The 23,705-nt window shown below is 44.4% G+C and overlaps 12 non-coding genes across 12 annotated transcripts; all 12 read right to left on the bottom strand.

Moving 5' to 3' along the window:
• Positions 1 to 2,349: 2,349 nt before the first annotated feature.
• trnan-guu (transfer RNA asparagine (anticodon GUU)) lies at positions 2,350 to 2,423 on the bottom strand. The gene has a single exon. It is a non-coding gene; the product is annotated as a tRNA-Asn (tRNA).
• A 1,403-nt stretch (positions 2,424 to 3,826) lies between these two features.
• trnan-guu (transfer RNA asparagine (anticodon GUU)) lies at positions 3,827 to 3,900 on the bottom strand. Its single transcript has one exon. It is a non-coding gene; the product is annotated as a tRNA-Asn (tRNA).
• A 1,609-nt stretch (positions 3,901 to 5,509) lies between these two features.
• Positions 5,510 to 5,583, bottom strand: trnan-guu (transfer RNA asparagine (anticodon GUU)). The gene has a single exon. It is a non-coding gene; the product is annotated as a tRNA-Asn (tRNA).
• Positions 5,584 to 6,351: 768 nt separating this feature from the next.
• On the bottom strand, positions 6,352 to 6,425 carry trnan-guu (transfer RNA asparagine (anticodon GUU)). Its single transcript has one exon. It is a non-coding gene; the product is annotated as a tRNA-Asn (tRNA).
• A 769-nt stretch (positions 6,426 to 7,194) lies between these two features.
• trnan-guu (transfer RNA asparagine (anticodon GUU)) lies at positions 7,195 to 7,268 on the bottom strand. Its single transcript has one exon. It is a non-coding gene; the product is annotated as a tRNA-Asn (tRNA).
• Positions 7,269 to 7,841: 573 nt separating this feature from the next.
• Positions 7,842 to 7,915, bottom strand: trnan-guu (transfer RNA asparagine (anticodon GUU)). The gene has a single exon. It is a non-coding gene; the product is annotated as a tRNA-Asn (tRNA).
• A 3,454-nt stretch (positions 7,916 to 11,369) lies between these two features.
• trnan-guu (transfer RNA asparagine (anticodon GUU)) lies at positions 11,370 to 11,443 on the bottom strand. Its single transcript has one exon. It is a non-coding gene; the product is annotated as a tRNA-Asn (tRNA).
• A 573-nt stretch (positions 11,444 to 12,016) lies between these two features.
• Positions 12,017 to 12,090, bottom strand: trnan-guu (transfer RNA asparagine (anticodon GUU)). Its single transcript has one exon. It is a non-coding gene; the product is annotated as a tRNA-Asn (tRNA).
• Positions 12,091 to 12,860: 770 nt separating this feature from the next.
• On the bottom strand, positions 12,861 to 12,934 carry trnan-guu (transfer RNA asparagine (anticodon GUU)). Its single transcript has one exon. It is a non-coding gene; the product is annotated as a tRNA-Asn (tRNA).
• Positions 12,935 to 15,174: 2,240 nt separating this feature from the next.
• trnan-guu (transfer RNA asparagine (anticodon GUU)) lies at positions 15,175 to 15,248 on the bottom strand. The gene has a single exon. It is a non-coding gene; the product is annotated as a tRNA-Asn (tRNA).
• Positions 15,249 to 17,491: 2,243 nt separating this feature from the next.
• Positions 17,492 to 17,565, bottom strand: trnan-guu (transfer RNA asparagine (anticodon GUU)). The gene has a single exon. It is a non-coding gene; the product is annotated as a tRNA-Asn (tRNA).
• A 768-nt stretch (positions 17,566 to 18,333) lies between these two features.
• trnan-guu (transfer RNA asparagine (anticodon GUU)) lies at positions 18,334 to 18,407 on the bottom strand. Its single transcript has one exon. It is a non-coding gene; the product is annotated as a tRNA-Asn (tRNA).
• Between the last annotated feature and the right edge of the window lie 5,298 nt (positions 18,408 to 23,705).

The raw sequence follows: 23,705 nt of genomic DNA, 5'->3' as shown, positions 1-23,705 counted from the left end.
GCGGCGCTTAAAGCTTGGCTGCTGTAACTGAGGCTGGAGAATCAGACCTGCGTCATGTGCGTTTTGCTGGACCTGGAGATCGTTCCCATTCAGCTGCAATCTTATGGAAGGTAACAAGATTATTTGACATATATGTCTTCATTTTTGGTATCCAAACTACATCATAGTTTACTTGGCTTTTTTTTCTCTAGGTAGAAAATGCTGTGAGACGGGAAAACCGGGCTTGCCTGCACTGACAAGAGTTGGGTCTGAAAGAAATGCTGGTCAGAAGAAGATGAAGTGCAGGACTGTTTCAGAAAATTAGAATATTGTGATTTTCTCTAATGCAATTATAAAAACAAAAATGTCATACATTCTGGATTCATTACAAATCAACTGAAATATTGCAAGCTTTTTATTATTTTAATATTGCTGATCATGGCTTACAGCTTAAGAAAACTCAAATATCCTATCTCAAAAAATTAGAATATTCTGGGAATCTTAAACTGTAAGCCATAATAAGCAATATTAAAATAATAAAAGGCTTGCAATATTTCAGTTGATTTGTAATGAATCCAGAATGTATGACATTTTTGTTTTTTTAATTGCATTACAGAAAATAAAGAACTTTATCACAATACACACACAACAGGAAGGATCTTTACCAGCCGTCACCAACTTCCCAGCATCTTCTACCGCTCCAGAACCGGCACAGGAGGTGAAACTCTGTAGGACTCATGAAGAGTGGAGGACCAGCCCTGGGAATATTCTCCTGCAGCTCTGCCTCCCGCCATCACCCAACTTTTCACACATACTCCCAAAAATTTATGATTTTGTTGAGGGAAGGTTACAGTTCTGCAGTAAATATGTCAGCATTTTAAAACCAAAATGAGCAGCCTTATTTAGGAACCAACAGATGTTTGTACTGTGAAAATAAAGTTTGATGAAACTTAATTTAATTTCATTATTGCACTGAACTACATGAATTACATTTCTATTTATTTATGCACAACTGTAGAATATGCACACATTTGATTTATGTGCACAAATTCAATTAACAGTTCCCTTACCTCCATAGTAAAATACAAAAGCATCCCACACAATTACATCACTATAAAAACTATTCATATATAATATTAAAAAATACAATGCACACAGTATTTGTTGTTTATCTTTATTTAATGAAGAACATCACTTGTGTAGCAGGCTCGGCCTCAGGTGACAGGTTTCAGGACCATCTAAAAAAAGGGGAAGAGAAAAACATGGAGCAAAATTAATGCAGAAAATCTCATTACACTTAAAACAAGAGTATTTACCAAAAAAATAACTTATTTGACAATTTTCACCTGTTTCAAGTACATTTTCATTTGAAATAAGTAGAAAAATCTGCCAGTGGGACAAGATTTATCTTCTCATTACAAGCAAAAAAATCTTGTTCCACTGGCAGATTTTTCTACTTATTTCAAATGAAAATGTACTTGAAACAGGTGAAAATTGTCAAACACACACACACACACACACACACACACACACACACACACACACACACACACACACACACACACACACACACACACACACAGACACACACACACACGCATCTCAAAACCATCAACTGCCTTATAAAAATACCAGTAGCAATGTTAGTGTATGACAACTTCTTCATAATTTACAGTACTGTCAGCTTCACAGCTAAAGTTGCTGAACTTACCCTCAGATCCGTGTTGTTTCTCCGGGGGGGGGGGGGCAGCGGATCCGCCGGGTGAGTTAACTCCTCTCTGGCTGGGGAGAGCGATTATAAACCAACCACAACTCAGGGAATGGATTATCCTTTGTTGGTTTTTTGTCAACAAAGTGGTGTGAACAAACAAAAATGTTGCGCGGTGGTTTTTTAGATGTAATGCCTTCAGCCCGGTCCGTGGATTCAGAAAAAAAGTAAACAAAGCAGCGCATGTACGTGTCTCTTTGAAGCTGGTTTGTGGTCGCAGCAGTCTCTATCTGAGCACTCCTTCAGGTGCTTCCTAGAGTCCTTACATCCAACTGCCGAAACATGTCGTTCCCGAACCACTTTTTTTCTTAGAAATATCCATTTTGTCCCTCTTTTTCGGAGCAATGTTGCCACTGTTTTCAATGGAAAAACCCCAAAACGGAAGTGGACTGCTTACAGGGGAGGAGTTTAGGAAGTAGAGCGGAAACGGCCGGTAAACTTGTCTATAGCCTAGTGCTGTTCTTAAGCTTCACAAAGGTCCAAACCAATGCAGTGGTGCTCTTTTTACCACGTGAAATTCCTGTGTATATTTGGCAAAAAAAAGGGCAATATCTGATAGCCTAGTGCTGTTCTTGAGCTTGACAAAGGTCCAAACCAATGCACGTCCCTGGGTGGGCTTGAACCACCAACCTTTCAGTTAACAGCCAAACGCGCTAACCAATTGCGCCACAGAGACTGAGGGCTGCCACAATTTTGGGTGGGCGTGACCACACAGGTAACTCCGCCCTTACTCTCCTTCACATTCGTTTGGTGACCATTTACAAATGACGCCAACTTCAGGTGTCAGTAAGCATTTCCATACAAAGTGTTGTAGCACTTTAACAATATTGTAATTCTCTGAATTATTGACTTCGTGCTGTTGATTTGAATTCTTCTGAATTTTAAGAACCCAACGGAGCTTAAGCCCCAACCAATGCCTGCTATTCCACCCAGGTAGGAGGAGAGGACCACCTAGCAAAGACGCTTACATCGGCTATGGCGAGTCTGCCCACCCAAGCTGTCGATCAGCCGGCCAAGAAGAAGAAGAGAGCGGCCTGACAGTCCTCCCTCTGTCTTCCAGTGAGGATGCAGGGTGCTCTCCATTCACCAGCCTCTCCCTTTCACTTAAAGTGTGCGCTACTTCAGGGATGTTCCCCACAGTGGTGCTCTTATTACCGCGTGAAATTCCTGTGTATATTTGGCAAAAAAAAGGGCAATATCTGTTAGCCTAGTGCTGTTCTTAAGCTTGACAAAGGTCCAAACCAATGCACGTCCCTGGGTGGGCTTGAACCACCAACCTTTCAGTTAACAGCCGAACGCGCCACAGAGACTGAGGGTTGCCACACTTTTGGGTTGGCGTGGCCATACAGGTAACTCCGCACTTACTCTCCTTCACATTCGTTTGGTGACCATTTACAAATTACACCAACTTCAGGTGTCAGTAAGCATTTCCATACAAAGAGTTGTAGCACTTTAACAATATTGTAATTCTCTGAATTATTGACTTTGTGCTGTTGATTTGAATTCTTCTGAATTTTAAGAACCCAACAGAGCTTAAGCCCCAACCAATGCCTGCTATTCCACCCAGGTAGGAGGCGAGGACTACGTAGCACAGACGCTTACATCGGCTATGGCGAGACTGCCCACCCAAGCTGTCGATCAGCCAGCCAAGAAAAAGAAGAGAGCGGCCTGACAGTCCTCCCTCTGTCTTCCAGTGAGGATGCAGGGTGCTCTCCATTCACCAGCCTCTCCCTTTCACTTAAAGTGTGCGCTACTTCAGGGATGTTCCCCAAACTCCTTGTTACTCAGAGTAGCGTCACAGTGGCACTCCCGTCCTATCGGCCGCAGAAAGGAGACATTATTGCTGGAACAACAGAATCTGTTTCAACCCCCAAGGGGCAGTCATACCAGACTTGTATGATTGGCTTTAAAGGGACAAGAGTTCCTTTGCCTGGAAAGTCCTGTTTGTTTGTGGAGGTGTGAATGCACAGTGGTGCTCTTTTTACCACGTGAAATTCCTGTGTACATTTGGCAAAAAAAAGGGCAATATCTGATAGCCTAGTGCTGTTCTTAAGCTTCACAAAGGTCCAAACCAATGCACGTCCCTGGGTGGGCTTGAACCACCAACCTTTCAGTTAACAGCCGAACGCGCTAACCAATTGCGCCACAGAGACTGAGGGCTGCCACACTTTAAGTGGGCGTGGCCACACAGGTAACTCCGCCCTTACTCTCCTTCACATTCGTTTGGTGACCATTTACAAATGACACCAACTTCAGGTGTCAGTAAGCATTTCCATACAAAGTGTTGTAGCACTTTAACAATATTGTAATTCTCTGAATTATTGACTTTGTGTTGTTGATTTGAATTCATCTGAATTTTAAGAACCCAACGGAGCTTAAGCCCCAACCAATGCCTGCTATTCCACCCAGGTAGGAGGCGAGGACCACCTAGCAAAGACGCTTACATCGGCTATGGCGAGACTGCCCACCCAAACTGTCGATCAGCCAGCCAAGAAGAAGAAGAGAGCGGCCTGACAGTCCTCCCTCTGTCTTCCAGTGAGGATGCAGGGTGCTCTCCATTCACCAGCCTCTCCCTTTCACTTAAAGTGTGCGCTACTTCAGGGATGTTCCCCAAACTCCTTGTTACTCAGAGTAGTGTCACAGTGGCACTCCCGTGCTATCGGCCACAGAAAGGAGACATTATTGCTGGAACAACAGAATCTGTTTCAACCCCCAAGGGGCAGTCATACCAGACTTGTATGATTGGCTTTAAAGGGACAAGAGTTCATTTGCCTGGAAAGTCCTGTTTGTTTGTGGAGGTGTGAATGCACAGTGGTGCTCTTTTTACCACGTGAAATTCCTGTGTATATTTGGCAAAAAAAAGGGCAATATCTGATAGCCTAGTGCTGTTCTTGAGCTTGACAAAGGTCCAAAGCAATGCACGTCCCTGGGTGGGCTTGAACCACCAACCTTTCAGTTAACAGCCAAACGCGCTAACCAAGTGCCACAGAGACTGAGGGCTGCCACAATTTTGGGTGGGCGTGACCACACAGGTAACTCCGCCCTTACTCTCCTTCACATTCGTTTGGTGACCATTTACAAATGACGCCAACTTCAGGTGTCAGTAAGCATTTCCATACAAAGTGTTGTAGCACTTTAACAATATTGTAATTCTCTGAATTATTGACTTCGTGCTGTTGATTTGAATTCTTCTGAATTTTAAGAACCCAACGGAGCTTAAGCCCCAACCAATGCCTGCTATTCCACCCAGGTAGGAGGAGAGGACCACCTAGCAAAGACGCTTACATCGGCTATGGCGAGACTGCCCACCCAAGCTGTCGATCAGCCGGCCAAGAAGAAGAAGAGAGCAGCCTGACAGTCCTCCCTCTGTCTTCCAGTGAGGATGCAGGGTGCTCTCCATTCACCAGCCTCTCCCTTTAACTTAAAGTGTGCGCTACTTCAGGGATGTTCCCCAAACTCCTTGTTACTCAGAGTAGCGTCACAGTGGCACTCCCGTCCTATCGGCCGCAGAAAGGAGACATTATTGCTGGAACAACAGAATCTGTTTCAACCCCCAAGGGGCAGTCATACCAGACTTGTATGATTGGCTTTAAAGGGACAAGAGTTCCTTTGCCTGGAAAGTCCTGTTTGTTTGTGGAGGTGTGAATGCACAGTGGTGCTCTTTTTACCACGTGAAATTCCTGTGTACATTTGGCAAAAAAAAGGGCAATATCTGATAGCCTAGTGCTGTTCTTAAGCTTGACAAAGGTCCATACCAATGCACGTCCCTGGGTGGGCTTGAACCACCAACCTTTCAGTTAACAGCCGAACGCACTAACCAATTGCGCCACAGAGACTGAGGGCTGCAACACTTTTGGGTGGGCGTGGCCACACAGGTAACTCCGCCCTTACTCTCCTTCACATTCGTTTGGTGACCATTTACAAATTACACCAACTTCAGGTGTCAGTAAGCATTTCCATACAAAGTGTTGTAGCACTTTAACAATATTGTAATTCTCTGAATTATTGACTTTGTGCTGTTGATTTGAATTCTTCTGAATTTTAAGAACCCAACGGAGCTTAAGCCCCAACCAATGCCTGCTATTCCACCCAGGTAGGAGGCGAGGACCACCTAGCACAGACGCTTACATCGGCTATGGCGAGACTGCCCACCCAAGCTGTCGATCAGCCGGCCAAGAAGAAGAAGAGAGCGGCCTGACAGTCCTCCCTCTGTCTTCCAGTGAGGATGCAGGGTGCTCTCCATTCACCAGCCTCTCCCTTTCACTTAAAGTGTGCGCTACTTCAGGGATGTTCCCCAAACTCCTTGTTACTCAGAATAGTGTCACAGTGGCACTCCCGTGCTATCGGCCACAGAAAGGAGACATTATTGCTGGAACAACAGAATCTGTTTCAACCCCCAAGGGGCAGTCATACCAGACTTGTATGATTGGCTATAAAGGGACAAGAGTTCATTTGCCTGGAAAGTCCTGTTTGTTTGTGGAGGTGTGAATGCACAGTGGTGCTCTTTTTACCACGTGAAATTCCTGTGTATTTTTGGCAAAAAAAGGGCAATATCTGATAGCCTAGTGCTGTTCTTGAGCTTGACAAAGGTCCAAACCAATGCACGTCCCTGGGTGGGCTTGAACCACCAACCTTTCAGTTAACAGCCGAACGCGCTAACCAATTGCGCCACAGAGACTGAGGGCTGCCACACTTTTGGGTGGGCATGACCACACAGGTAACTCCGCCCTTACTCTCCTTCACATTCGTTTGGTGACCATTTACAAATGACACCAACTTCAGGTATCAGTAAGCATTTCCATACAAAGTGTTGTAGCACTTTAACAATATTGTAATTCTCTGAATTATTGACTTTGTGCTGTTGATTTGAATTCTTCTGAATTTTAAGAACCCAACGGAGCTTAAGCCCCAACCAATGCCTGCTATTCCACCCAGGTAGGAGGCGAGGACCACCTAGCACAGACGCTTACATCGGCTATGGCGAGACTGCCCACCCAAACTGTCGATCAGCCAGCCAAGAAGAAGAAGAGAGCGGCCTGACAGTCCTCCCTCTGTCTTCCAGTGAGGATGCAGGGTGCTCTCCATTCACCAGCCTCTCCCTTTCACTTAAAGTGTGCGCTACTTCAGGGATGTTCCCCACACTCTTTGTTACTCAGAGTAGTGTCACAGTGGCACTCCCGTGCTATCGGCCACAGAAAGGAGACATTATTGCTGGAACAACAGAATCTGTTTCAACCCCCAAGGGGCAGTCATACCAGACTTGTATGATTGGCTTTAAAGGGACAAGAGTTCATTTGCCTGGAAAGTCCTGTTTGTTTGTGGAGGTGTGAATGCACAGTGGTGCTCTTTTTACCACGTGAAATTCCTGTGTATATTTGGCAAAAAAAAGGGCAATATCTGATAGCCTAGTGCTGTTCTTGAGCTTGACAAAGGTCCAAACCAATGCACATCCCTGGGTGGGCTTGAACCACCAACCTTTCAGTTAACAGCCAAACGCGCTAACCAATTGCGCCACAGAGACTGAGGGCTGCCACAATTTTGGGTGGGCGTGACCACACAGGTAACTCCGCCCTTACTCTCCTTCACATTCGTTTGGTGACCATTTACAAATGACACCAACTTCAGGTGTCAGTAAGCATTTCCATACAAAGTGTTGTAGCACTTTAACAATATTGTAATTCTCTGAATTATTGACTTCGTGCTGTTGATTTGAATTCTTCTGAATTTTAAGAACCCAACGGAGCTTAAGCCCCAACCAATGCCTGCTATTCCACCCAGGTAGGAGGAGAGGACCACCTAGCAAAGACGCTTACATCGGCTATGGCGAGACTGCCCACCCAAGCTGTCGATCAGCCGGCCAAGAAGAAGAAGAGAGCGGCCTGACAGTCCTCCCTCTGTCTTCCAGTGAGGATGCAGGGTGCTCTCCATTCACCAGCCTCTCCCTTTCACTTAAAGTGTGCGCTACTTCAGGGATGTTCCCCACAGTGGTGCTCTTATTACCGCGTGAGATTCCTGTGTATATTTGGCAAAAAAAAGGGCAATATCTGTTAGCCTAGTGCTGTTCTTAAGCTTGACAAAGGTCCAAACCAATGCACGTCCCTGGGTTGGCTTGAACCACCAACCTTTCAGTTAACAGCCGAACGCGCTAACCAATTGCGCCACAGAGACTGAGGGTTGCCACACTTTTGGGTTGGCGTGGCCATACAGGTAACTCCGCACTTACTCTCCTTCACATTCGTTTGGTGACCATTTACAAATTACACCAACTTCAGGTGTCAGTAAGCATTTCCATACAAAGAGTTGTAGCACTTTAACAATATTGTAATTCTCTGAATTATTGACTTTGTGCTGTTGATTTGAATTCTTCTGAATTTTAAGAACCCAACAGAGCTTAAGCCCCAACCAATGCCTGCTATTCCACCCAGGTAGGAGGCGAGGACTACGTAGCACAGACGCTTACATCGGCTATGGCGAGACTGCCCACCCAAGCTGTCGATCAGCCAGCCAAGAAGAAGAAGAGAGCGGCCTGACAGTCCTCCCTCTGTCTTCCAGTGAGGATGCAGGGTGCTCTCCATTCACCAGCCTCTCCCTTTCACTTAAAGTGTGCGCTACTTCAGGGATGTTCCCCAAACTCCTTGTTACTCAGAGTAGCGTCACAGTGGCACTCCCGTCCTATCGGCCACAGAAAGGAGACATTATTGCTGGAACAACAGAATCTGTTTCAACCCCCAAGGGGCAGTCATACCAGACTTGTATGATTGGCTTTAAAGGGACAAGAGTTCCTTTGCCTGGAAAGTCCTGTTTGTTTGTGGAGGTGTGAATGCACAGTGGTGCTCTTTTTACCACGTGAAATTCCTGTGTACATTTGGCAAAAAAAAGGGCAATATCTGATAGACAAGTTTACGCGCCAAAACATGGGCGCTGCCATTCGTCTGCATAGATGCGGGTCATTTCCGGTGGGAGTGATTTGCGCAGCGTTTACCGGTGTAAACACAGCGGCGTGGACACAAACCTTAAGCAAAGACTCGCTGCTCGTGAGCTTTTAATGTCGACAACTATGTCTTTGTCATGGGAACACGGTTCTATACTCTGACTGGAGATGGCGTTACTCTCCCCACCCGAATTCAGTGCAGAACCGGGATGATAACGTGATGACAGCAGCAGAACTGACAGCTGATCTGTTCCTACTTCATGAAATCCGCAACGGACAAACTGAAAGTTTCTGAGGTTTATCAATATCTGCACAGAGACAAAGTCGGTTTTGTCATGTCATACAAACATGATCGTTTTGTTTATTTGAAAGCAAATGTCGAGCCTGGCCAGTGTTTTAACAATGCGGCGCTTAAAGCTTGGCTGCTGTAACTGAGGCTGGAGAATCAGACCTGCGTCATGTGCGTTTTGCTGGACCTGGAGATCGTTCCCATTCAGCTGCAATCTTATGGAAGGTAACAAGATTATTTGACATATATGTCTTCATTTTTGGTATCCAAACTACATCATAGTTTACTTGGCTTTTTTTTCTCTAGGTAGAAAATGCTGTGAGACGGGAAAACCGGGCTTGCCTGCACTGACAAGAGTTGGGTCTGAAAGAAATGCTGGTCAGAAGAAGATGAAGTGCAGGACTGTTTCAGAAAATTAGAATATTGTGATTTTCTCTAATGCAATTATAAAAACAAAAATGTCATACATTCTGGATTCATTACAAATCAACTGAAATATTGCAAGCTTTTTATTATTTTAATATTGCTGATCATGGCTTACAGCTTAAGAAAACTCAAATATCCTATCTCAAAAAATTAGAATATTCTGGGAATCTTAAACTGTAAGCCATAATAAGCAATATTAAAATAATAAAAGGCTTGCAATATTTCAGTTGATTTGTAATGAATCCAGAATGTATGACATTTTTGTTTTTTTAATTGCATTACAGAAAATAAAGAACTTTATCACAATACACACACAACAGGAAGGATCTTTACCAGCCGTCACCAACTTCCCAGCATCTTCTACCGCTCCAGAACCGGCACAGGAGGTGAAACTCTGTAGGACTCATGAAGAGTGGAGGACCAGCCCTGGGAATATTCTCCTGCAGCTCTGCCTCCCGCCATCACCCAACTTTTCACACATACTCCCAAAAATTGATGATTTTGTTGAGGGAAGGTTACAGTTCTGCAGTAAATATGTCAGCATTTTAAAACCAAAATGAGCAGCCTTATTTAGGAACCAACAGATGTTTGTACTGTGAAAATAAAGTTTGATGAAACTTAATTTAATTTCATTATTGCACTGAACTACATGAATTACATTTCTATTTATTTATGCACAACTGTAGAATATGCACACATTTGATTTATGTGCACAAATTCAATTAACAGTTCCCTTACCTCCATAGTAAAATACAAAAGCATCCCACACAATTACATCACTATAAAAACTATTCATATATAATATTAAAAAATACAATGCACACAGTATTTGTTGTTTATCTTTATTTAATGAAGAACATCACTTGTGTAGCAGGCTCGGCCTCAGGTGACAGGTTTCAGGACCATCTAAAAAAAGGGGAAGAGAAAAACATGGAGCAAAATTAATGCAGAAAATCTCATTACACTTAAAACAAGAGTATTTACCAAAAAAATAACTTATTTGACAATTTTCACCTGTTTCAAGTACATTTTCATTTGAAATAAGTAGAAAAATCTGCCAGTGGGACAAGATTTATCTTCTCATTACAAGCAAAAAAATCTTGTTCCACTGGCAGATTTTTCTACTTATTTCAAATGAAAATGTACTTGAAACAGGTGAAAATTGTCAAACACACACACACACACACACACACACACACACACGCATCTCAAAACCATCAACTGCCTTATAAAAATACCAGTAGCAATGTTAGTGTATGACAACTTCTTCATAATTTACAGTACTGTCAGCTTCACAGCTAAAGTTGCTGAACTTACCCTCAGATCCGTGTTGTTTCTCCGGGGGGGGGGGGGCAGCGGATCCGCCGGGTGAGTTAACTCCTCTCTGGCTGGGGAGAGCGATTATAAACCAACCACAACTCAGGGAATGGATTATCCTTTGTTGGTTTTTTGTCAACAAAGTGGTGTGAACAAACAAAAATGTTGCGCGGTGGTTTTTTAGATGTAATGCCTTCAGCCCGGTCCGTGGATTCAGAAAAAAAGTAAACAAAGCAGCGCATGTACGTGTCTCTTTGAAGCTGGTTTGTGGTCGCAGCAGTCTCTATCTGAGCACTCCTTCAGGTGCTTCCTAGAGTCCTTACATCCAACTGCCGAAACATGTCGTTCCCGAACCACTTTTTTTCTTAGAAATATCCATTTTGTCCCTCTTTTTCGGAGCAATGTTGCCACTGTTTTCAATGGAAAAACCCCAAAACGGAAGTGGACTGCTTACAGGGGAGGAGTTTAGGAAGTAGAGCGGAAACGGCCGGTAAACTTGTCTATAGCCTAGTGCTGTTCTTAAGCTTCACAAAGGTCCAAACCAATGCAGTGGTGCTCTTTTTACCACGTGAAATTCCTGTGTATATTTGGCAAAAAAAAGGGCAATATCTGATAGCCTAGTGCTGTTCTTGAGCTTGACAAAGGTCCAAACCAATGCACGTCCCTGGGTGGGCTTGAACCACCAACCTTTCAGTTAACAGCCAAACGCGCTAACCAATTGCGCCACAGAGACTGAGGGCTGCCACAATTTTGGGTGGGCGTGACCACACAGGTAACTCCGCCCTTACTCTCCTTCACATTCGTTTGGTGACCATTTACAAATGACGCCAACTTCAGGTGTCAGTAAGCATTTCCATACAAAGTGTTGTAGCACTTTAACAATATTGTAATTCTCTGAATTATTGACTTCGTGCTGTTGATTTGAATTCTTCTGAATTTTAAGAACCCAACGGAGCTTAAGCCCCAACCAATGCCTGCTATTCCACCCAGGTAGGAGGAGAGGACCACCTAGCAAAGACGCTTACATCGGCTATGGCGAGTCTGCCCACCCAAGCTGTCGATCAGCCGGCCAAGAAGAAGAAGAGAGCGGCCTGACAGTCCTCCCTCTGTCTTCCAGTGAGGATGCAGGGTGCTCTCCATTCACCAGCCTCTCCCTTTCACTTAAAGTGTGCGCTACTTCAGGGATGTTCCCCACAGTGGTGCTCTTATTACCGCGTGAAATTCCTGTGTATATTTGGCAAAAAAAAGGGCAATATCTGTTAGCCTAGTGCTGTTCTTAAGCTTGACAAAGGTCCAAACCAATGCACGTCCCTGGGTGGGCTTGAACCACCAACCTTTCAGTTAACAGCCGAACGCGCTAACCAATTGCGCCACAGAGACTGAGGGTTGCCACACTTTTGGGTTGGCGTGGCCATACAGGTAACTCCGCACTTACTCTCCTTCACATTCGTTTGGTGACCATTTACAAATTACACCAACTTCAGGTGTCAGTAAGCATTTCCATACAAAGAGTTGTAGCACTTTAACAATATTGTAATTCTCTGAATTATTGACTTTGTGCTGTTGATTTGAATTCTTCTGAATTTTAAGAACCCAACAGAGCTTAAGCCCCAACCAATGCCTGCTATTCCACCCAGGTAGGAGGCGAGGACTACGTAGCACAGACGCTTACATCGGCTATGGCGAGACTGCCCACCCAAGCTGTCGATCAGCCAGCCAAGAAAAAGAAGAGAGCGGCCTGACAGTCCTCCCTCTGTCTTCCAGTGAGGATGCAGGGTGCTCTCCATTCACCAGCCTCTCCCTTTCACTTAAAGTGTGCGCTACTTCAGGGATGTTCCCCAAACTCCTTGTTACTCAGAGTAGCGTCACAGTGGCACTCCCGTCCTATCGGCCGCAGAAAGGAGACATTATTGCTGGAACAACAGAATCTGTTTCAACCCCCAAGGGGCAGTCATACCAGACTTGTATGATTGGCTTTAAAGGGACAAGAGTTCCTTTGCCTGGAAAGTCCTGTTTGTTTGTGGAGGTGTGAATGCACAGTGGTGCTCTTTTTACCACGTGAAATTCCTGTGTACATTTGGCAAAAAAAAAGGGCAATATCTGATAGCCTAGTGCTGTTCTTAAGCTTCACAAAGGTCCAAACCAATGCACGTCCCTGGGTGGGCTTGAACCACCAACCTTTCAGTTAACAGCCGAACGCGCTAACCAATTGCGCCACAGAGACTGAGGGCTGCCACACTTTAAGTGGGCGCGGCCACACAGGTAACTCCGCCCTTACTCTCCTTCACATTCGTTTGGTGACCATTTACAAATGACACCAACTTCAGGTGTCAGTAAGCATTTCCATACAAAGTGTTGTAGCACTTTAACAATATTGTAATTCTCTGAATTATTGACTTTGTGTTGTTGATTTGAATTCATCTGAATTTTAAGAACCCAACGGAGCTTAAGCCCCAACCAATGCCTGCTATTCCACCCAGGTAGGAGGCGAGGACCACCTAGCAAAGACGCTTACATCGGCTATGGCGAGACTGCCCACCCAAACTGTCGATCAGCCAGCCAAGAAGAAGAAGAGAGCGGCCTGACAGTCCTCCCTCTGTCTTCCAGTGAGGATGCAGGGTGCTCTCCATTCACCAGCCTCTCCCTTTCACTTAAAGTGTGCGCTACTTCAGGGATGTTCCCCAAACTCCTTGTTACTCAGAGTAGTGTCACAGTGGCACTCCCGTGCTATCGGCCACAGAAAGGAGACATTATTGCTGGAACAACAGAATCTGTTTCAACCCCCAAGGGGCAGTCATACCAGACTTGTATGATTGGCTTTAAAGGGACAAGAGTTCATTTGCCTGGAAAGTCCTGTTTGTTTGTGGAGGTGTGAATGCACAGTGGTGCTCTTTTTACCACGTGAAATTCCTGTGTATATTTGGCAAAAAAAAGGGCAATATCTGATAGCCTAGTGCTGTTCTTGAGCTTGACAAAGGTCCAAACCAATGCACGTCCCTGGGTGGGCTTGAACCACCAACCTTTCAGTTAACAGCCAAACGCGCTAACCAAGTGCCACAGAGACTGAGGGCTGCCACAATTTTGGGTGGGCGTGACCACACAGGTAACTCCGCCCTTACTCTCCTTCACATTCGTTTGGTGACCATTTACAAATGACGCCAACTTCAGGTGTCAGTAAGCATTTCCATACAAAGTGTTGTAGCACTTTAACAATATTGTAATTCTCTGAATTATTGACTTCGTGCTGTTGATTTGAATTCTTCTGAATTTTAAGAACCCAACGGAGCTTAAGCCCCAACCAATGCCTGCTATTCCACCCAGGTAGGAGGAGAGGACCACCTAGCAAAGACGCTTACATCGGCTATGGCGAGACTGCCCACCCAAGCTGTCGATCAGCCGGCCAAGAAGAAGAAGAGAGCGGCCTGACAGTCCTCCCTCTGTCTTCCAGTGAGGATGCAGGGTGCTCTCCATTCACCAGCCTCTCCCTTTAACTTAAAGTGTGCGCTACTTCAGGGATGTTCCCCACAGTGGTGCTCTTATTACCGCGTGAAATTCCTGTGTATATTTGGCAAAAAAAAGGGCAATATCTGTTAGCCTAGTGCTGTTCTTAAGCTTGACAAAGGTCCAAACCAATGCACGTCCCTGGGTGGGCTTGAACCACCAACCTTTCAGTTAACAGCCGAACGCGCCACAGAGACTGAGGGTTGCCACACTTTTGGGTTGGCGTGGCCATACAGGTAACTCCGCACTTACTCTCCTTCACATTCGTTTGGTGACCATTTACAAATTACACCAACTTCAGGTGTCAGTAAGCATTTCCATACAAAGAGTTGTAGCACTTTAACAATATTGTAATTCTCTGAATTATTGACTTTGTGCTGTTGATTTGAATTCTTCTGAATTTTAAGAACCCAACAGAGCTTAAGCCCCAACCAATGCCTGCTATTCCACCCAGGTAGGAGGCGAGGACTACGTAGCACAGACGCTTACATCGGCTATGGCGATGCCCACCCAAGCTGTCGATCAGCCAGCCAAGAAAAAGAAGAGAGCGGCCTGACAGTCCTCCCTCTGTCTTCCAGTGAGGATGCAGGGTGCTCTCCATTCACCAGCCTCTCCCTTTCACTTAAAGTGTGCGCTACTTCAGGGATGTTCCCCAAACTCCTTGTTACTCAGAGTAGCGTCACAGTGGCACTCCCGTCCTATCGGCCGCAGAAAGGAGACATTATTGCTGGAACAACAGAATCTGTTTCAACCCCCAAGGGGCAGTCATACCAGACTTGTATGATTGGCTTTAAAGGGACAAGAGTTCCTTTGCCTGGAAAGTCCTGTTTGTTTGTGGAGGTGTGAATGCACAGTGGTGCTCTTTTTACCACGTGAAATTCCTGTGTACATTTGGCAAAAAAAAGGGCAATATCTGATAGCCTAGTGCTGTTCTTAAGCTTCACAAAGGTCCAAACCAATGCACGTCCCTGGGTGGGCTTGAACCACCAACCTTTCAGTTAACAGCCGAACGCGCTAACCAATTGCGCCACAGAGACTGAGGGCTGCCACACTTTAAGTGGGCGTGGCCACACAGGTAACTCCGCCCTTACTCTCCTTCACATTCGTTTGGTGACCATTTACAAATGACACCAACTTCAGGTGTCAGTAAGCATTTCCATACAAAGTGTTGTAGCACTTTAACAATATTGTAATTCTCTGAATTATTGACTTTGTGTTGTTGATTTGAATTCATCTGAATTTTAAGAACCCAACGGAGCTTAAGCCCCAACCAATGCCTGCTATTCCACCCAGGTAGGAGGCGAGGACCACCTAGCAAAGACGCTTACATCGGCTATGGCGAGACTGCCCACCCAAACTGTCGATCAGCCAGCCAAGAAGAAGAAGAGAGCGGCCTGACAGTCCTCCCTCTGTCTTCCAGTGAGGATGCAGGGTGCTCTCCATTCACCAGCCTCTCCCTTTCACTTAAAGTGTGCGCTACTTCAGGGATGTTCCCCAAACTCCTTGTTACTCAGAGTAGTGTCACAGTGGCACTCCCGTGCTATCGGCCACAGAAAGGAGACATTATTGCTGGAACAACAGAATCTGTTTCAACCCCCAAGGGGCAGTCATACCAGACTTGTATGATTGGCTTTAAAGGGACAAGAGTTCATTTGCCTGGAAAGTCCTGTTTGTTTGTGGAGGTGTGAATGCACAGTGGTGCTCTTTTTACCACGTGAAATTCCTGTGTATATTTGGCAAAAAAAAGGGCAATATCTGATAGCCTAGTGCTGTTCTTGAGCTTGACAAAGGTCCAAACCAATGCACGTCCCTGGGTGGGCTTGAACCACCAACCTTTCAGTTAACAGCCAAACGCGCTAACCAAGTGCCACAGAGACTGAGGGCTGCCACAATTTTGGGTGGGCGTGACCACACAGGTAACTCCGCCCTTACTCTCCTTCACATTCGTTTGGTGACCATTTACAAATGACGCCAACTTCAGGTGTCAGTAAGCATTTCCATACAAAGTGTTGTAGCACTTTAACAATATTGTAATTCTCTGAATTATTGACTTCGTGCTGTTGATTTGAATTCTTCTGAATTTTAAGAACCCAACGGAGCTTAAGCCCCAACCAATGCCTGCTATTCCACCCAGGTAGGAGGAGAGGACCACCTAGCAAAGACGCTTACATCGGCTATGGCGAGACTGCCCACCCAAGCTGTCGATCAGCCGGCCAAGAAGAAGAAGAGAGCGGCCTGACAGTCCTCCCTCTGTCTTCCAGTGAGGATGCAGGGTGCTCTCCATTCACCAGCCTCTCCCTTTAACTTAAAGTGTGCGCTACTTCAGGGATGTTCCCCACAGTGGTGCTCTTATTACCGCGTGAAATTCCTGTGTATATTTGGCAAAAAAAAGGGCAATATCTGTTAGCCTAGTGCTGTTCTTAAGCTTGACAAAGGTCCAAACCAATGCACGTCCCTGGGTGGGCTTGAACCACCAACCTTTCAGTTAACAGCCGAACGCGCCACAGAGACTGAGGGTTGCCACACTTTTGGGTTGGCGTGGCCATACAGGTAACTCCGCACTTACTCTCCTTCACATTCGTTTGGTGACCATTTACAAATTACACCAACTTCAGGTGTCAGTAAGCATTTCCATACAAAGAGTTGTAGCACTTTAACAATATTGTAATTCTCTGAATTATTGACTTTGTGCTGTTGATTTGAATTCTTCTGAATTTTAAGAACCCAACAGAGCTTAAGCCCCAACCAATGCCTGCTATTCCACCCAGGTAGGAGGCGAGGACTACGTAGCACAGACGCTTACATCGGCTATGGCGAGACTGCCCACCCAAGCTGTCGATCAGCCAGCCAAGAAAAAGAAGAGAGCGGCCTGACAGTCCTCCCTCTGTCTTCCAGTGAGGATGCAGGGTGCTCTCCATTCACCAGCCTCTCCCTTTCACTTAAAGTGTGCGCTACTTCAGGGATGTTCCCCAAACTCCTTGTTACTCAGAGTAGCGTCACAGTGGCACTCCCGTCCTATCGGCCGCAGAAAGGAGACATTATTGCTGGAACAACAGAATCTGTTTCAACCCCCAAGGGGCAGTCATACCAGACTTGTATGATTGGCTTTAAAGGGACAAGAGTTCCTTTGCCTGGAAAGTCCTGTTTGTTTGTGGAGGTGTGAATGCACAGTGGTGCTCTTTTTACCACGTGAAATTCCTGTGTACATTTGGCAAAAAAAAGGGCAATATCTGATAGCCTAGTGCTGTTCTTAAGCTTGACAAAGGTCCATACCAATGCACGTCCCTGGGTGGGCTTGAACCACCAACCTTTCAGTTAACAGCCGAACGCACTAACCAATTGCGCCACAGAGACTGAGGGCTGCAACACTTTTGGGTGGGCGTGGCCACACAGGTAACTCCGCCCTTACTCTCCTTCACATTCGTTTGGTGACCATTTACAAATTACACCAACTTCAGGTGTCAGTAAGCATTTCCATACAAAGTGTTGTAGCACTTTAACAATATTGTAATTCTCTGAATTATTGACTTTGTGCTGTTGATTTGAATTCTTCTGAATTTTAAGAACCCAACGGAGCTTAAGCCCCAACCAATGCCTGCTATTCCACCCAGGTAGGAGGAGAGGACCACCTAGCAAAGACGCTTACATCGGCTATGGCGAGACTGCCCACCCAAGCTGTCGATCAGCCGGCCAAGAAGAAGAAGAGAGCGGCCTGACAGTCCTCCCTCTGTCTTCCAGTGAGGATGCAGGGTGCTCTCCATTCACCAGCCTCTCCCTTTAACTTAAAGTGTGCGCTACTTCAGGGATGTTCCCCAAACTCCTTGTTACTCAGAGTAGTGTCACAGTGGCACTCCCGTGCTATCGGCCACAGAAAGGAGACATTATTGCTGGAACAACAGAATCTGTTTCAACCCCCAAGGGGCAGTCATACCAGACTTGTATGATTGGCTATAAAGGGACAAGAGTTCATTTGCCTGGAAAGTCCTGTTTGTTTGTGGAGGTGTGAATGCACAGTGGTGCTCTTTTTACCACGTGAAATTCCTGTGTATTTTTGGCAAAAAAAGGGCAATATCTGATAGCCTAGTGCTGTTCTTGAGCTTGACAAAGGTCCAAACCAATGCACGTCCCTGGGTGGGCTTGAACCACCAACCTTTCAGTTAACAGCCGAACGCGCTAACCAATTGCGCCACAGAGACTGAGGGCTGCCACACTTTTGGGTGGGCATGACCACACAGGTAACTCCGCCCTTACTCTCCTTCACATTCGTTTGGTGACCATTTACAAATGACACCAACTTCAGGTATCAGTAAGCATTTCCATACAAAGTGTTGTAGCACTTTAACAATATTGTAATTCTCTGAATTATTGACTTTGTGCTGTTGATTTGAATTCTTCTGAATTTTAAGAACCCAACGGAGCTTAAGCCCCAACCAATGCCTGCTATTCCACCCAGGTAGGAGGCGAGGACCACCTAGCACAGACGCGGCTACATCGGCTATGGCGAGACTGCCCACCCAAGCTGTCGATCAGCCGGCCAAGAAGAAGAAGAGAGCGGCCTGACAGTCCTCCCTCTGTCTTCCAGTGAGGATGCAGGGTGCTCTCCATTCACCAGCCTCTCCCTTTCACTTAAAGTTTGCGCTACTTCAGGGATGTTCCCCAAACTCCTTGTTACTCAGAGTAGCGTCACAGTGGCACTCCCGTGCTATCGGCCACAGAAAGGAGACATTATTGCTGGAACAACAGAATCTGTTTCAACCCCCAAGGGGCAGTCATACCAGACTTGTATGATTGGCTTTAAAGGGACAAGAGTTCATTTGCCTGGAAAGTCCTGTTTGTTTGTGGAGGTGTGAATGCACAGTGGTGCTCTTTTTACCGCGTGAAATTCCTGTGTACATTTGGCAAAAAAAAGGGCAATATCTGATAGCCTAGTGCTGTTCTTAAGCTTGACAAAGGTCCAAACCAATGCACGTCCCTGGGTGGGCTTGAACCACCAACCTTTCAGTTAACAGCCGAACGCGCTAACCAATTGCGCCTTCACATTCGTTTGGTGACCACCTACCACAGACGCTTACATCGGCTATGGCGTGACTGCCCACCCAAGCTGACAGTCCTCACCAGCCTCTCCCTTTCACTTTAAATAAATTTGTTTATTTATATAAAAGTAATTACAAGGGATTTTGCATGTTCAAAACGTGCGTATGCATGTGTGTATATGTGTAAATCTAGTTGTATATAGATGCATGCATTCATACTAGAGTTAACTTTGTTTTACATGGCTTTGACATGACTGGAATTAATCAATAAATTAAATTAAAATGAAAATCGTATAGATGTATTATTTCCAAATATAATGTTCCCTTACTTTGGGCAGTGACAGATCAAATAAAAGATTAAACAGCTGTAGCTCATTTTTGTCAGCTCTTAACATTATTCTTAGATGTCACTTACAATCTCAGATCTCTCTTTCTCTCCCTCTCTTTTGAAATTAAAATTGCAGTTGTTCAAGTCCAATGAACAGCTTCAATTGGTAAAGTCAACTGGTGAACTGCCAGTAAAAAAGAGAGAAAAATGTAAAGTTATTCAAAACTGAAAAAGGATGTACATTTTAGGATTATCCATCAGTGTGTGACATCAAATGTCAACCATGGAGGAGGAAGCATGGTGGTCTGGGGCTGTTCTGCTGGATCCAGGGTCAGTACCGGTTCATTCTACAGCAGATATTGATCTAAAACAAAAGTCCAACCTATGGCAGCTCTACATTAGGAAAAAAGAGCAAGACAGTAAGCTTGAAAACATAAGGTGGCCAGCTCAGTGTTCAGACTTAAATCCTAGCTGCTTTAGGATTAACTGGACAGAAGCGTGAAAGAAACAGGGGTGGATTGGCCATAGGGAGTACCGGGAGTTTTCCCGGTGGGCCGTTCAATAATGGGCCGCCAGTGGCTGCCGTTTTTTTTTTTTTTTTTTGCTTCGTCTTGCCATGATCTCTCACACATCACTCATAGGCCCAGTGACTTGCCTGTCATACCTGGCCGGTCCAATGACAGGCTACAGAGGCCCAAGAGTCCCACCCATTCATGTACTAGACCCCCCCTCGTCCAATCACCTTTAATGATGGGCAATCGTTATGAACGGTAGAGAGCGAGAAAGAAAGAAAGAAAGAAAGAAAGAAAGAAAGAAAGAAAGAAAGAAAGAAAGAAAGAAAGAAAGAAAGAAAGAAAGAAAGAAAGAAAGAAACAGCACACAGACAAGCAAAATGGAGAAAAAACGAAAAGGGGGTGCAGAAAAGTTGAGAGAGAGAAAAAAAAAGCACTCTCTCATGATGCTGCTACCAGCAAAAACATTGTAACCATGTTTGCTGCGGGGGCCGGCCTGGCCTCCGGGACTTCAGCTGTGCCTGCGGGTCCGTCTCAGCAGCAGGTGATGATGTCGGAGGAGGAGGAGGAGGAGGGTGAAAGTGAGGCTCCCACTGCCATGGTGGTACAGGAGCAGGAGATAGGTGGTGGTGATGGCAGGTGTGTGCTAGCCTAATATGCTGTGGATAAACACTTAATTGCACCGTTAACACCGTTAATTGTCTATTAACGTTACTTGACATAATCGCAAAATCTGCATAGTTTGGTGTGTTAGCCTACAAAATCAAGTTATATAAAGTATTGGAAAATAACTATATTCATATGATTAATTAATAGTTGCTTTTTTGTACTACTTTATACTTGAAGTGGTTTGAGCATAGAGATCTGCTAGTTTCACAATTTTTAACCTATAATTACATCCCCCAAATCATGTCACCAGAGTTTTAGTGTTTTAAGTATAAATATGCACCTTTCTTCTGCCCACAGTCCTATTTGTTCATGAAGGACATTGATCTAACAACATACCAAAATTTACATATTTTTTTCAGTCAGTGTTTATGGTTTAATGACTGTTTCACATTATGCAGTTAAAACTAATAAAACACTGATTAACTACTGTTACAATAAAACATCTGCATTTATATTTAGGGGGGTCTCCAGAAGTCCTACAATACAATATTATCATATCATATACATATGTCTTTACACAATATTTTTGTGAGATTAAATAGATTGCAATATGCTGCAATTTCTCTGCAAATTATTTATCAAAATGAAAACTTTAACAATAAGATATGTCTTATGTCTGTTCATCTGTTTTCATTTTCATTGATGCACAGTTGTCAAACAAACCTATGCTTATGAAAACTCATGACAAACTGAACTGTTTGTGTTAAATACAGTAAGCAAAAGTTAATTTCATGTTTAGTAAAATATCAATTGTTAAGTATAGTAGTGTTAATAAGGGCTTGTGTGTTTACGTAGCGAGTTTGCACAGTATCTGCGTGCGAAATGTAGTGGGCCAGTCTGGACCAAAAAGTCCAGGGCCGAATTTTTGTCCCAGTCCAGGCCTGGAAAGAAAAGAAACCTACACGTGTCAAACATTCATAGGAACTTCTGTAACAGTTGAGAAAAATTTTCTGAAGAATATTTGATTTCCATTGTGGAAAGAATGTCAAAGAATGAGTGTGTTCGGCTGTTATCTGTCTATCTTTCTATCTATCCATCCATCCATCCATCCATCCGTATGTATATTTACAAGTGCGGCTGTTGATGAATGAGATATCACTGAAACAAAATGTAAGATGATGAAAACATTTTATTCATAACAAGAAGCACACTCAAGATGTTAAATATTAAATAATATTGACATGTTAACATTCTTCATGATAATGGTGTGAGATAAACAATATATATGTTTTTATTTGATACAGTTCGTCACCTTCTTCGTATTGTCAGACTCAAGTCAAGTCACAGTCTTCCAGGCTGTGTATAATTGCAGAACTTGACCAAATCCAGCTAACACATGTAAATCAAGTAAGCCACTGTTTGGCATACAAGAGGCATACCCAATCCTTGCAGCCTGTGATGCTTCTTGGTTTCTTGCGGAAAATAGAAAGTGGAGATCCATGCAAGCCTTGTCATAATAACACTCTATGCTTGTAGCTACATCAAATCAAAGTCTTATCAAGGCAACAAGAAGGAAACCCTCTACTCAAACTGGACACAAAAAGAAAACCTACTTTATTCCCCCAGCCCACATGCCGGGATGTCTGCACTCAACACATTTCTACCCACTTGATATTACCTTAACATCAAGTCTCACACATCGTCTCGCAGAGACAGTATCTTCTGCAACAGCTGGGACGCATCTCCCAGGAGGTGGAACATTTCACTCGAGTCACAGAAGAAGTTCTTGCTGATGGAAACTGTTGTGCTTTTGAACGGAAGATTCTCTGCTAGATACACAACAACTTATATTGAAAACATCCTGAAATCTGTCCATCAGCTCCCCCCTTTACATTTACTGTGATCTATGTCTCACATTCTCTCCTTTTCCATTCCATACCTACCTACGCCTCTCTTTCCTGCTTAGTTTTCCTCAATTATCTCTATTCGGGTTTGTTTCTTAGTATTTCTGCAGCGTATTGTTCTCTTGCTACTGTCCAAGGTGCATTTCCAGCAGGTTGAGCGCGGCAGAAACGTAAACTCTCATCATTGAGATCCACATGAAAAGAGATGTGTTTTCCTCCACACAACACGTACACCTCTTCTCTTCCTCTGCTGTAATGCTCATCTGTTCTTCATTTATGTCCTCACTCACGTATAGAAGCCAAAGCACTTATTTTCTGTGATGTGTGTCCTGTGAAGCGTAAGTGAAGCTCGGCAGATTGAACTGCAACACAAATGATTATTTAGTCATCCCTTTTTCTTGAAAGGATCCAGTTAGCAAACTATTTTATTCTTTTATCTGAAGTCTTAAGCCATCTTGTTTCATATGCAGTTGATTGAAATCAGCACGGGTAGAAGAAAAGAGTGTATTAGCTGATACTGACAAACACGTTGACATTGTAAGATGGCCTGTAAGCAACTTGAGAGAATCCAAGAAGTGATATGTTTACAGTTATCTATAAGCCATTGTAATCAAAAATCAAGGGTTACTGAAAAGGTTTAATGGGAATTAATAAAGTTTCAGAACAGGAGTGTTCTTCTATTCTGCCTGTGTGCCTAGTGAGAGGAACAAGTGCTGCTGCTGCAGGCTGAGGTTACTTTTACAGATTATGTTTAGAGAATAAATGACACTAAAATACATTTTTTTTCAGATTTTCTTCTTTCGCCATGACAGATGAGTTTGACGCTAAGCTGTTATGTATTGTCAGGTACGTACTCCGTAGACGCACTGCCAGCCTTTGATCTTTTTGTTATTGAAGTAGAGCATCAGTGCCAACTGTGTCAACTGTGTGAGGCTCTGATTAAATGTTTAAGGCATGTCAGACCTGGATTACGGCATGATTTTAAAAAATCGTAGCAACATGCATGGTAAAGGCACAGTAGGTAGGACCTAACTGCACTGACAGCTCCGGAGACCTGGGCTTGATTTGATCTGCTCGGCAGATATGGGAGAACCACTGTACTCCTCTG

Source organism: Cololabis saira, chromosome 4 (assembly GCF_033807715.1).
Source record: "Cololabis saira isolate AMF1-May2022 chromosome 4, fColSai1.1, whole genome shotgun sequence".
Classification (NCBI taxonomy): Eukaryota; Metazoa; Chordata; class Actinopteri; order Beloniformes; family Belonidae; genus Cololabis; species Cololabis saira.
Note: the sequence above shows the minus strand (reverse complement) of the source record. Positions and strands in the feature narration are given on the sequence as shown.